The sequence below is a fragment of the Pleurodeles waltl genome, chromosome 1_2 (genome assembly GCF_031143425.1).
Source record: "Pleurodeles waltl isolate 20211129_DDA chromosome 1_2, aPleWal1.hap1.20221129, whole genome shotgun sequence".
Classification (NCBI taxonomy): Eukaryota; Metazoa; Chordata; class Amphibia; order Caudata; family Salamandridae; genus Pleurodeles; species Pleurodeles waltl.
In genome coordinates, this window is record NC_090437.1 from 1,230,153,658 (window position 1) to 1,230,166,243 (window position 12,586).

At 48.2% G+C, this 12,586-nt stretch overlaps 1 protein-coding gene across 1 annotated transcript in view; it reads left to right on the forward strand.

The window, feature by feature from the left end:
- The window catches only part of PTCD3 (pentatricopeptide repeat domain 3), a 181,814-nt gene that overhangs the window by 121,650 nt on the left and 47,578 nt on the right, over window positions 1–12,586 (forward strand). The window lies entirely within an intron of this gene.

Genomic DNA, 12,586 nt, shown 5'->3' on the forward strand with positions numbered 1-12,586 from the left:
TTAGCCAGGATGGCCAAAAGATTGGCTTTGGAAAGACAGATCCTAGCCATAGAGAGGGAAAGACAAGAGATGGGCCTAGGACCCATCAATGGTGGCAGCAACATAAATAGGGTCAGAGATTCTCCTGACATGTTGAAAATCCCTAAAGGGATTGTAACTAAATATGAAGATGGTGATGACATCACCAAATGGTTCACAGCTTTTGAGAGGGCTTGTGTAACCAGAAAAGTGAACAGATCTCACTGGGGTGCTCTCCTTTGGGAAATGTTCACAGGAAAGTGTAGGGATAGACTCCTCACACTCTCTGGACAAGATGCAGAATCTTATGACCTCATGAAGGGTACCCTGATTGAGGGCTTTGGATTCTCCACTGAGGAGTACAGGATTAGGTTCAGGGGGGCTCAAAAATCCTCGAGCCAGACCTGGGTTGACTTTGTTGACTACTCAGTGAAAACACTAGATGGTTGGATTCAAGGCAGTGGTGTAAGTAATTATGATGGGCTGTACAATTTATTTGTGAAAGAACACCTGTTAAGTAATTGTTTCAATGATAAACTGCATCAGCATCTGGTAGACCTAGGACCAATTTCTCCCCAAGAATTGGGAAAGAAGGCGGACCATTGGGTCAAGACAAGGGTGTCCAAGACTTCAACAGGGGGTGACCAAAAGAAAGGGGTCACAAAGACTCCCCAGGGGAAGGGTGATGAGACAACCAAAACTAAAAATAGTAAAGAGTCTTCTACAGGCCCCCAAAAACCTGCACAGGAGGGTGGGCCCAGAGCCTCTTCACAAAACAATGGGTACAAGGGTAAAAACTTTGATCCCAAAAAGGCCTGGTGTCATAGCTGTAAACAGCATGGACACCAAACTGGAGACAAGGCCTGTCCCAAGAAAGGTTCCACTCCAAACTCCCATCCAGGTAACACTGGTATGGCTAGTCTCCAAGTGGGATCAACAGTGTGCCCAGAGCAAATCAGGGTCCACACTGAAGCTACTCTAGTTTCTGAGGGTGGGGTGGATTTAGCCACACTAGCTGTCTGGCCGCCTAACATGCAAAAATACAGACAGCAACTCTTAATTAATGGGACTAGAATAGAGGGCCTGAGGGATACAGGTGCCAGTGTCACCATGGTGACAGAGAAACTGGTTTCCCCTGGCCAATACCTGACTGGAAAAACTTACACAGTCACCAACGCTGACAATCAGAGAAAAGTACATCCCATGGCAATGGTTACTTTAGAATGGGGAGGGGTCAATGGCCTGAAACAGGTGGTGGTCTCCTCAAATATCCCAGTGGACTGTCTGCTTGGAAATGACCTGGAGTCCTCAGCATGGGCTGAGGTAGAACTAAAAACCCATGCAGCAATGCTGGGTATCCCTGAACTGGTGTGTGTGAAAACAAGAGCACAGTGCAAGGCACAGGGTGAACAAGTAGAGCTGGAGTCTGGAAGAATGGCCCAGCCTACCAAGAGAACAGGAAAGTCAGCTGGGAAACCAACTGCAACACAGCAAAAGAAAGGGAACCTCTCTTCTCAGGAAGAAGTTCTGCCCTCTGAGGGAACTGAGCCTTTGGAGCTTGAACCTTATCAGGTTGAGCTCTTAGGCCCAGGGGGACCCTCAAGGGAGGAGCTGTGTAAGGGACAAGAAACCTGTCCCTCTCTTGAAGGCCTTAGGCAGCAAGCTGCTGAAGAGTCCAAAGGCAAGAAAAATGGAACGCATAGGGTCTATTGGGAGGATGGACTCCTGTACACTGAGGCCAGAGACCCCAAACCTGGTGCCACTAGGAGAGTGGTAGTGCCTCAGCTGTTCAGGAAGTTCATCCTAACATTGGCCCATGACATTCCCCTTGCTGGACATTTGGGACAAACCAAGACGTGGGAGAGGTTAGTCAACCACTTCTACTGGCCCAATATGTCCAACATGGTTAAGGAGTTTTGCCTCTCCTGCCCCACCTGTCAAGCCAGTGGTAAGACAGGTGGGCATCCAAAGGCCCCCCTCATTCCACTTCCAGTGGTGGGGGTTCCCTTTGAAAGAGTGGGTGTGGACATAGTTGGTCCACTGGAACCTCCCACAGCCTCTGGAAATATGTATATCCTGGTAGTAGTGGATCATGCTACCAGGTATCCTGAAGCTATTCCCCTTAGGTCGACTACTGCCCCTGCAGTAGCCAAGGCCCTCATTGGTATCTTTACCAGAGTGGGTTTCCCTAAGGAGGTGGTGTCTGACAGAGGTACCAACTTCATGTCAGCATACCTAAAGCACATGTGGAATGAGTGTGGAGTGACTTATAAATTCACTACACCATACCATCCACAAACTAATGGCTTGGTTGAGAGATTCAACAAGACATTAAAAGGCATGATCATGGGGCTCCCAGAAAAGCTCAAAAGGAGATGGGATGTCCTCTTGCCATGTCTGCTTTTCGCTTACAGAGAGGTGCCACAGAAGGGAGTAGGATTCTCACCCTTTGAACTTCTGTTTGGTCATCCTGTAAGGGGACCACTTGCCCTTGTTAAAGAAGGCTGGGAGAGACCTCTCCATGAGCCTAAACAGGACATAGTGGACTATGTACTTGGCCTTCGCTCTAGAATGGCAGAGTACATGGAAAAGGCAACCAAAAACCTTGAGGCCAGCCAACAGCTCCAGAAGTTTTGGTATGACCAAAAGGCTGCACTGGTTGAGTTCCAACCAGGGCAGAAAGTCTGGGTTCTGGAGCCTGTGGCTCCCAGGGCACTCCAGGACAAATGGAGTGGCCCTTACCCAGTACTAGAGAGGAAGAGTCAGGTCACCTACTTGGTGGACCTGGGCACAAGCAGGAGCCCCAAGAGGGTGATCCATGTAAACCGCCTTAAGCTCTTCCACGACAGGGCTGATGTCAATCTGTTGATGGTAACAGATGAGGATCAGGAGGCAGAGAGTGAACCTCTCCCTGATCTTCTGTCATCAGACCCAAAAGATGGTACAGTAGATGGAGTGATCTACTCAGACACCCTCTCTGGCCAACAGCAAGCTGATTGTAGGAGAGTCCTACAACAGTTTCCTGAACTCTTCTCCTTAACCCCTGGTCAGACACACCTGTGTACCCATGATGTGGACACAGGAGACAGCATGCCTGTCAAGAACAAAATCTTTAGACAGTCTGACCATGTTAAGGAAAGCATCAAGGTGGAAGTCCACAAGATGCTGGAATTGGGAGTAATTGAGCGCTCTGACAGCCCCTGGGCTAGCCCAGTGGTCTTAGTCCCCAAACCTCACACCAAAGATGGAAAGAAAGAGATGAGGTTTTGTGTGGACTACAGAGGGCTCAATTCTGTCACCAAGACAGATGCCCATCCAATTCCAAGAGCTGATGAGCTCATTGATAAATTAGGTGCTGCCAAATTTCTAAGTACCTTTGACTTGACAGCAGGGTACTGGCAAATAAAAATGGCACCTGGAGCAAAAGAAAAGACAGCATTCTCCACACCTGATGGGCATTATCAGTTTACTGTTATGCCCTTTGGTTTAAAGAATGCCCCTGCCACCTTCCAAAGGTTGGTGAATCAAGTCCTTGCTGGCTTGGAGTCCTTTAGCACAGCTTATCTTGATGATATTGCTGTCTTTAGCTCCACCTGGCAGGATCACCTGGTCCACCTGAGGAAGGTTTTGAAGGCTCTGCAATCTGCAGGCCTCTCTCAAGGCATCCAAATGCCAGATAGGGCAGGGAACTGTGGTTTACTTGGGACACCTTGTAGGTGGAGGCCAAGTTCAGCCACTCCAACCCAAGATCCAGACTATTCTGGACTGGGTAGCTCCAAAAACCCAGACTCAAGTCAGGGCATTCCTTGGCTTGACTGGGTATTACAGGAGGTTTGTGAAGGGATATGGATCCATTGTGACAGCCCTCACTGAACTCACCTCCAAGAAAATGCCCAAGAAAGTAAACTGGACTGTGGAATGCCAACAGGCCTTTGACACCCTGAAACAGGCAATGTGCTCAGCACCAGTTCTAAAAGCTCCAGATTATTCTAAGCAGTTCATTGTGCAGACTGATGCCTCTGAACATGGGATAGGGGCAGTTTTGTCCCAAACAAATGATGATGGCCTTGACCAGCCTGTTGCTTTCATTAGCAGGAGGTTACTCCCCAGGGAGCAGCGTTGGAGTGCCATTGAGAGGGAGGCCTTTGCTGTGGTTTGGTCCCTGAAGAAGCTGAGACCATACCTCTTTGGGACTCACTTCCTAGTTCAAACTGACCACAGACCTCTCAAATGGCTGATGCAAATGAAAGGTGAAAATCCTAAACTGTTGAGGTGGTCCATCTCCCTACAGGGAATGGACTTTATAGTGGAACACAGACCTGGGACTGCCCATGCCAATGCAGATGGCCTTTCCAGGTTCTTCCACTTAGAAAATGAAGACTCTCTTGGGAAAGGTTAGTCTCATCCTCTTTCGTTTGGGGGGGGGTTGTGTAAGGAAATGCCTCCTTGGCATGGTTGCCCCCCTGACTTTTTGCCTTTGCTGATGCTATGTTTACAATTGAAAGTGTGCTGAGGCCTGCTAACCAGGCCCCAGCACCAGTGTTCTTTCCCTAACCTGTACTTTTGTATCCACAATTGGCAGACCCTGGCATCCAGATAAGTCCCTTGTAACTGGTACTTCTAGTACCAAGGGCCCTGATGCCAAGGAAGGTCTCTAAGGGCTGCAGCATGTCTTATGCCACCCTGGAGACCTCTCACTCAGCACAGACACACTGCTTGCCAGCTTGTGTGTGCTAGTGAGGACAAAACGAGTAAGTCGACATGGCACTCCCCTCAGGGTGCCATGCCAGCCTCTCACTGCCTATGCAGTATAGGTAAGACACCCCTCTAGCAGGCCTTACAGCCCTAAGGCAGGGTGCACTATACCATAGGTGAGGGTACCAGTGCATGAGCATGGTACCCCTACAGTGTCTAAATAAAACCTTAGACATTGTAAGTGCAGGGTAGCCATAAGAGTATATGGTCTGGGAGTCTGTCAAACACGAACTCCACAGCACCATAATGGCTACACTGAAAACTGGGAAGTTTGGTATCAAACTTCTCAGCACAATAAATGCACCCTGATGCCAGTGTACATTTTATTGTAAAATACACCACAGAGGGCACCTTAGAGGTGCCCCCTGAAACTTAACCGACTATCTGTGTAGGCTGACTAGTTTTAGCAGCCTGCCACAAACCGAGACATGTTGCTGGCCCCATGGGGAGAGTGCCTTTGTCACTCTGAGGCCAGTAACAAAGCCTGCACTGGGTGGAGATGCTAACACCTCTCCCAGGCAAGAATTGTCACACCTGGCGGTGAGCCTCAAAGGCTCACCTCCTTTGTGCCAACCCAGCAGGACACTCCAGCTAGTGGAGTTGCCCGCCCCCTCCGGCCAGGCCCCACTTTTGGCGGCAAGGCCGGAGAAAATAATGAGAATAACAAGGAGGAGTCACTGGCCAGTCAGGACAGCCCCTAAGGTGTCCTGAGCTGAGGTGACTCTAACTTTTAGAAATCCTCCATCTTGCAGATGGAGGATTCCCCCAATAGGGTTAGGATTGTGACCCCCTCCCCTTGGGAGGAGGCACAAAGAGGGTGTACCCACCCTCAGGGCTAGTAGCCATTGGCTACTAACCCCCCAGACCTAAACACGCCCTTAAATTTAGTATTTAAGGGCTACCCTGAACCCTAGAAAATCAGATTCCTGCAACTACAAGAAGAAGGACTGCCCAGCTGAAAACCCCTGCAGCGGAAGACCAGAAGACGACAACTGCCTTGGCTCCAGAAACTCACCGGCCTGTCTCCTGCCTTCCAAAGATCCTGCTCCAGCGACGCCTTCCAAAGGGACCAGCGACCTCGACATCCTCTGAGGACTGCCCCTGCTTCGAAAAGACAAGAAACTCCCGAGGACAGCGGACCTGCTCCAAGAAAAGCTGCAACTTCGTTTCCAGCAGCTTTAAAGAACCCTGCAAGCTCCCCGCAAGAAGCGTGAGACTTGCAACACTGCACCCGGCGACCCCGACTCGGCTGGTGGAGATCCGACGCCTCAGGAGGGACCCCAGGACTACTCTGATACTGTGAGTACCAAAACCTGTCCCCCCTGAGCCCCCACAGCGCCGCCTGCAGAGGGAATCCCGAGGCTTCCCCTGACCGCGACTCCTTGAACCTAAAATCCCGACGCCGGGGAGAGACCCTACATCCGCAGCCCCCAGGACCCGAAGGACCGGACTTTCACTGGAGAAGTGACCCCCAGGAGTCCCTCTCCCTTACCCAAGTGGAGGTTTCCCCGAGGAATCCCCCCCTTGCCTGCCTGCAGCGCTGAAGAGATCCCGAGATCTCTCATAGACTAACATTGCAAACCCGACGCTTGTTTCTACACTGCACCCGGCCGCCCCCGCGCTGCTGAGGGTGAAATCTCTGTGTGGGCTTGTGTCCCCCCCGGTGCCCTACAAAACCCCCCTGGTCTGCCCTCCGAAGACGCGGGTACTTACCTGCAAGCAGACCGGAACCGGGGCACCCCCTTCTCTCCATTCTAGCCTATGCGTTTTGGGCACCACTTTGAACTCTGCACCTGACCGGCCCTGAGCTGCTGGTGTGGTGACTTTGGGGTTGCTCTGAACCCCCAACGGTGGGCTACCTTGGACCAAGAACTGAACCCTGTAAGTGTCTTACTTACCTGGTAAAACTAACCAAAACTTACCTCCCCTAGGAACTGTGAAAATTGCACTAAGTGTCCACTTTTAAAACAGCTATTTGTCAACAACTTGAAAAGTATACATGCAATTTTGATGATTTGAAGTTCCTAAAGTACTTACCTGCAATACCTTTCGAATGAGATATTACATGTAGAATTTGAACCTGTGGTTCTTAAAATAAACTAAGAAAAGATATTTTTCTATATAAAAACCTATTGGCTGGATTTGTCTCTGAGTGTGTGTACCTCATTTATTGTCTATGTGTATGTACAACAAATGCTTAACACTACTCCTTGGATAAGCCTACTGCTCGACCACACTACCACAAAATAGAGCATTAGTATTATCTATTTTTACCACTATTTTACCTCTAAGGGGAACCCTTGGACTCTGTGCATGCTATTCCTTATTTTGAAATAGCACATACAGAGCCAACTTCCTACACCCACCCTCCTGTGCAGGTTTTTGGGGGCCTGTAGAAGACTCTTTACTATTTTTAGTTTTGGTTGTCTCATCACCCTTCCCCTGGGGAGTCTTTGTGACCCCTTTCTTTTGGTCACCCCCTGTTGAAGTCTTGGACACCCTTGTCTTGACCCAATGGTCCGCCTTCTTTCCCAATTCTTGGGGAGAAATTGGTCCTAGGTCTACCAGATGCTGATGCAGTTTATCATTGAAACAATTACTTAACAGGTGTTCTTTCACAAATAAATTGTACAGCCCATCATAATTACTTACACCACTGCCTTGAATCCAACCATCTAGTGTCTTCACTGAGTAGTCAACAAAGTCAACCCAGGTCTGGCTCGAGGATTTTTGAGCCCCCCTGAACCTAATCCTGTACTCCTCAGTGGAGAATCCAAAGCCCTCAATCAGGGTACCCTTCATGAGGTCATAAGATTCTGCATCTTGTCCAGAGAGTGTGAGGAGTCTATCCCTACACTTTCCTGTGAACATTTCCCAAAGGAGAGCACCCCAGTGAGATCTGTTCACTTTTCTGGTTACACAAGCCCTCTCAAAAGCTGTGAACCATTTGGTGATGTCATCACCATCTTCATATTTAGTTACAATCCCTTTAGGGATTTTCAACATGTCAGGAGAATCTCTGACCCTATTTATGTTGCTGCCACCATTGATGGGTCCTAGGCCCATCTCTTGTCTTTCCCTCTCTATGGCTAGGATCTGTCTTTCCAAAGCCAATCTTTTGGCCATCCTGGCTAACTGGATGTCCTCTTCACTGGGGCTATCCTCAGTGATTTCAGAGGTGTTGGTCTCTCCTGTGAGGGAACCAGCATCTCTGACTATTATTTTTGGAGTCAGGGTTTGAGAGACCCTGTTCTCCCTAGATAGGACTGGTAGGGGGGAATTGTCCTCCAAGTCACTATCCTCTTCCTCTGAGTTGCCACCCTCAGAGGGGTTGGCCTTTTCAAACTCTGCCAAAAGCTCCTGGAGCTGTATTTTGGTAGGTTTGGGGCCCATTGTTATTTTCTTTATTTTACAGAGTGACCTTAGCTCCCTCATCTTAAGATGGAGGTAAGGTGTGGTGTCGAGTTCCACCACAGTCACATCTGTGCTAGACATTTTGTTTCTAAAAGTTGGAATACTTTTTAAGAATCTACAACTGGTTCTAGAATCTAATTCAAACTTTTACAAACTTTTAAACTCTAAAAGAAATGCTAAACAGGGACTTAACACACAAGGCCCTAGCAGGACTTTTAAGAATTTAGAAAACTTTTCAAATTGCAAAAATCAATTTCTAATGACAATTTTGGAATTTGTCGTGTGATCAGGTATTGGCTGAGTAGTCCAGCAAATGCAAAGTCTTGTACCCCACCGCTGATCCACCAATGTAGGAAGTTGGCTCTGTATGTGCTATTTCAAAGTAAGGAATAGCATGCACAGAGTCCAAGGGTTCCCCTTAGAGGTAAAATAGTGGTAAAAATAGATAATACTAATGCTCTATTTTGTGGTAGTGTGGTCGAGCAGTAGGCTTATCCAAAGAGTAGTGTTAAGCATTTGTTGTACATACACATAGACAATAAATGAGGTACACACACTCAGAGACAAATCCAGCCAATAGGTTTTTATATAGAAAAATATCTTTTCTTAGTTTATTTTAAGAACCACAGGTTCAAATTCTACATGTAATAGCTCATTTGAAAGGTATTGCAGGTAAGTACTTTAGGAACTCTAAGTCATAAAAATTGCATGTATACTTTTCAAGTTATTGACAAATAGCTGTTTTAAAAGTGGACACTTAGTGCAATTTTCACAGTTCCTAGGGGAGGTAAGTTTTGGTTAGTTTTACCAGGTAAGTAAGACACTTACAGGGTTCAGTTCTTGGTCCAAGGTAGCCCACCGTTGGGGGTTCAGAGCAACCCCAAAGTCACCACACCAGTAGCTCAGGGCCGGTCAGGTGCAGAGTTCAAAGTGGTGCCCAAAACACATAGGCTAGAATGGAGAGAAGGGGGTGCCCCGGCTCCGGTCTGCTTGCAGGTAAGTACCCGCGTCTTCGGAGGGCAGACCAGGGGGGTTTTGTAGGGCACCGGGGGGGACACAAGTCCACACAGAAATTTCACCCTCAGCAGCGCGGGGGCGGCCGGGTGCAGTGTAGAAACAAGCGTCGGGTTTGTAATGGAAGTCAATGGGAGATCTAGGGATCTCTTCAGCGCTGCAGGCAGGCAAGGGGGGGGTTCCTCGGGGAAACCTCCACTTGGTCAAGGGAGAGGGACTCCTGGGGGTCACTCCTCCAGTGAAAGTCCGGTCCTTCAGGTCCTGGGGGCTGCGGGTGCAGGGTCTCTCCCAGGTGTCGGGACTTAGGATTCAAAGAGTCGCGGTCAGGGGAAGCCTCGGGATTCCCTCTGCAGGCGGCGCTGTGGGGGCTCAGGGGGGACAGGTTTTTGTACTCACAGTCTTAGAGTAGTCCTGGGGTCCCTCCTGAGGTGTTGGATCGCCACCAGCCGAGTCGGAGTCGCCGGGTGCAGTGTTGCAAGTCTCACGCTTCTTGCGGGGAGCTTGCAGGGATCTTTAAAGCTGCTGGAAACAAAGTTGCAGCTTTTCTTGGAGCAGGTCCGCTGTCCTCGGGAGTTTCTTGTCTTTTCGAAGCAGGGGCAGTCCTCAGAGGATGTCGAGGTCGCTGGTCCCTTTGGAAGGCGTCGCTGGAGCAGGATCTTTGGAAGGCAGGAGACAGGCCGGTGAGTTTCTGGAGCCAAGGCAGTTGTCGTCTTCTGGTCTTCCTCTGCAGGGGTTTTCAGCTAGGCAGTCCTTCTTCTTGTAGTTGCAGGAATCTAATTTTCTAGGGTTCAGGGGAGCCCTTAAATACTAAATTTAAGGGCGTGTTTAGGTCTGGGGGGTTAGTAGCCAATGGCTACTAGCCCTGAGGGTGGGTACACCCTCTTTGTGCCTCCTCCCAAGGGGAGGGGGTCACAATCCTAACCCTATTGGGGGAATCCTCCATCTGCAAGATGGAGGATTTCTAAAAGTCAGAGTCACCTCAGCTCAGGACACCTTAGGGGCTGTTCTGACTGGCCAGTGACTCCTCCTTGTTTTTCTCATTATTTTCTCCGGCCTTGCCGCCAAAAGTGGGGCCTGGTCGGAGGGGGCGGGCAACTCCACTAGCTGGAGTGTCCTGCTGGGTTGGCACAAAGGAGGTGAGCCTTTGAGGCTCACCGCCAGGTGTGACAATTCCTGCCTGGGAGAGGTGTTAGCATCTCCACCCAGTGCAGGCTTTGTTACTGGCCTCAGAGTGACAAAGGCACTCTCCCCATGGGGCCAGCAACATGTCTCGGTTTGTGGCAGGCTGCTAAAACTAGTCAGCCTACACAGATAGTCGGTTAAGTTTCAGGGGGCACCTCTAAGGTGCCCTCTGTGGTGTATTTTACAATAAAATGCACACTGGCATCAGTGTGCATTTATTGTGCTGAGAAGTTTGATACCAAACTTCCCAGTTTTCAGTGTAGCCATTATGGTGCTGTGGAGTTCGTGTTTGACAGACTCCCAGACCATATACTCTTATGGCTACCCTGCACTTACAATGTCTAAGGTTTTGTTTAGACACTGTAGGGGTACCATGCTCATGCACTGGTACCCTCACCTATGGTATAGTGCACCCTGCCTTAGGGCTGTAAGGCCTGCTAGAGGGGTGTCTTACCTATACTGCATAGGCAGTGAGAGGCTGGCATGGCACCCTGAGGGGAGTGCCATGTCGACTTACTCGTTTTGTCCTCACTAGCACACACAAGCTGGCAAGCAGTGTGTCTGTGCTGAGTGAGAGGTCTCCAGGGTGGCATAAGACATGCTGCAGCCCTTAGAGACCTTCCTTGGCATCAGGGCCCTTGGTACTAGAAGTACCAGTTACAAGGGACTTATCTGGATGCCAGGGTCTGCCAATTGTGGATACAAAAGTACAGGTTAGGGAAAGAACACTGGTGCTGGGGCCTGGTTAGCAGGCCTCAGCACACTTTCAATTGTAAACATAGCATCAGCAAAGGCAAAAAGTCAGGGGGCAACCATGCCAAGGAGGCATTTCCTTACACTATCTTTACTTTCTATGCTAATCACTGACTGCTAATGTGTACATAATGTGTTTACCTACCTCATATTGGAGTATTGCCTATTCAGTATTTTAGTATTTGTGTTACTATAATAAAGTACCTTTATTTTTGTAACACTGTGTGGTTCTTTCATGTGTGTAAGTGCTGTGTGACTGTTGTGGTATTGCATAAGCTTTGCATGTCTCCTAGATAACTCTTGGCTGCTCATCCACAACTACCTCTAGAGAGCCCTGGCTTCCTAGACTCTGCCTACACTTCACTAATAGGGGATACCTGGACCTGGTATAAGGTGATAACACCATAGGTGCTCACCACACACCAGGTCAGCTTTCTACAAACTGCATTTTAGCATGAGCAAATAAGCGTTTACAAGTTCACATTCTCTCCAAATACCCTTTTCCTCAACTAACAATTCCAATACAACCCACATAATCCCATACCACACTCCCCATACGTCCACTCCATAACACGGGTAAAAGATATTGTCAGTTAAAACTCCAATAGCTCTAACTCCTCCAAAAGCGAGACCTATTGGCTTTGCCAACGCTTGTCCTGTATTGGAGCTGTAGGACTTCCAGACTCATCCAGCACTAAGGCCTGCTCATCTCCAATTATAGAACGGTTTCACAGCTGTCTAGTTTAAAAGTCCCCCAAGTTAATGAGGTTTAAAGTTGATCTTCCTCTGAAACATGTACTACATTTAATATCTTAAATATGGTATATGATTTGGGTAAAGTTGCAATAGTTCTGCCTCTCACAGGGGATCTCCGTTCTCTTATGATCTAAAGCCCGCCTCCTTTTCTTAAATAAATATATGATGGCTGCTCTAAAGAATACACTTCATTCACTTCACCTTCTTTGTTTACATCTTGATGTGTAAGGCCCAAACAGCGGTAAGCATTTTTTACGTTTCTCAATCAATCAGACATCCCCTAGGCTGTAAAAGTAAAGTTTCTAGATACGTTTAAAATCATGATGGTAATGCCACTTTATATGCAAGATTAAAACAAAAGAAATGTTCACAATACAAATTGAAATCTAAGTCCTCACCTCTTCTGCTTTTGTCTTTATTCTTGGTTAGAGTTGCATGATCTGGATTAACCTTCGTCTTTCTTTGTCTGCAGAACATTGTTGCATGTTTTCCTGTTCTTTCTTTAATGGTAGAATGCTCTTCAGTTTTTTTAAAACTGTTACATTTTTTATTTTCAGGATAGAATCTCTTTAATCTCTAGCGGCCAAAGATATCTATGGGAGACAGATTTTCTTGGTCGTCCTATTTCTCTTTATATTGGTCAGGTGTGCATTGCCGGTCATGTCACAAATAGTCTGTTTGCTTTTTGAAAGTA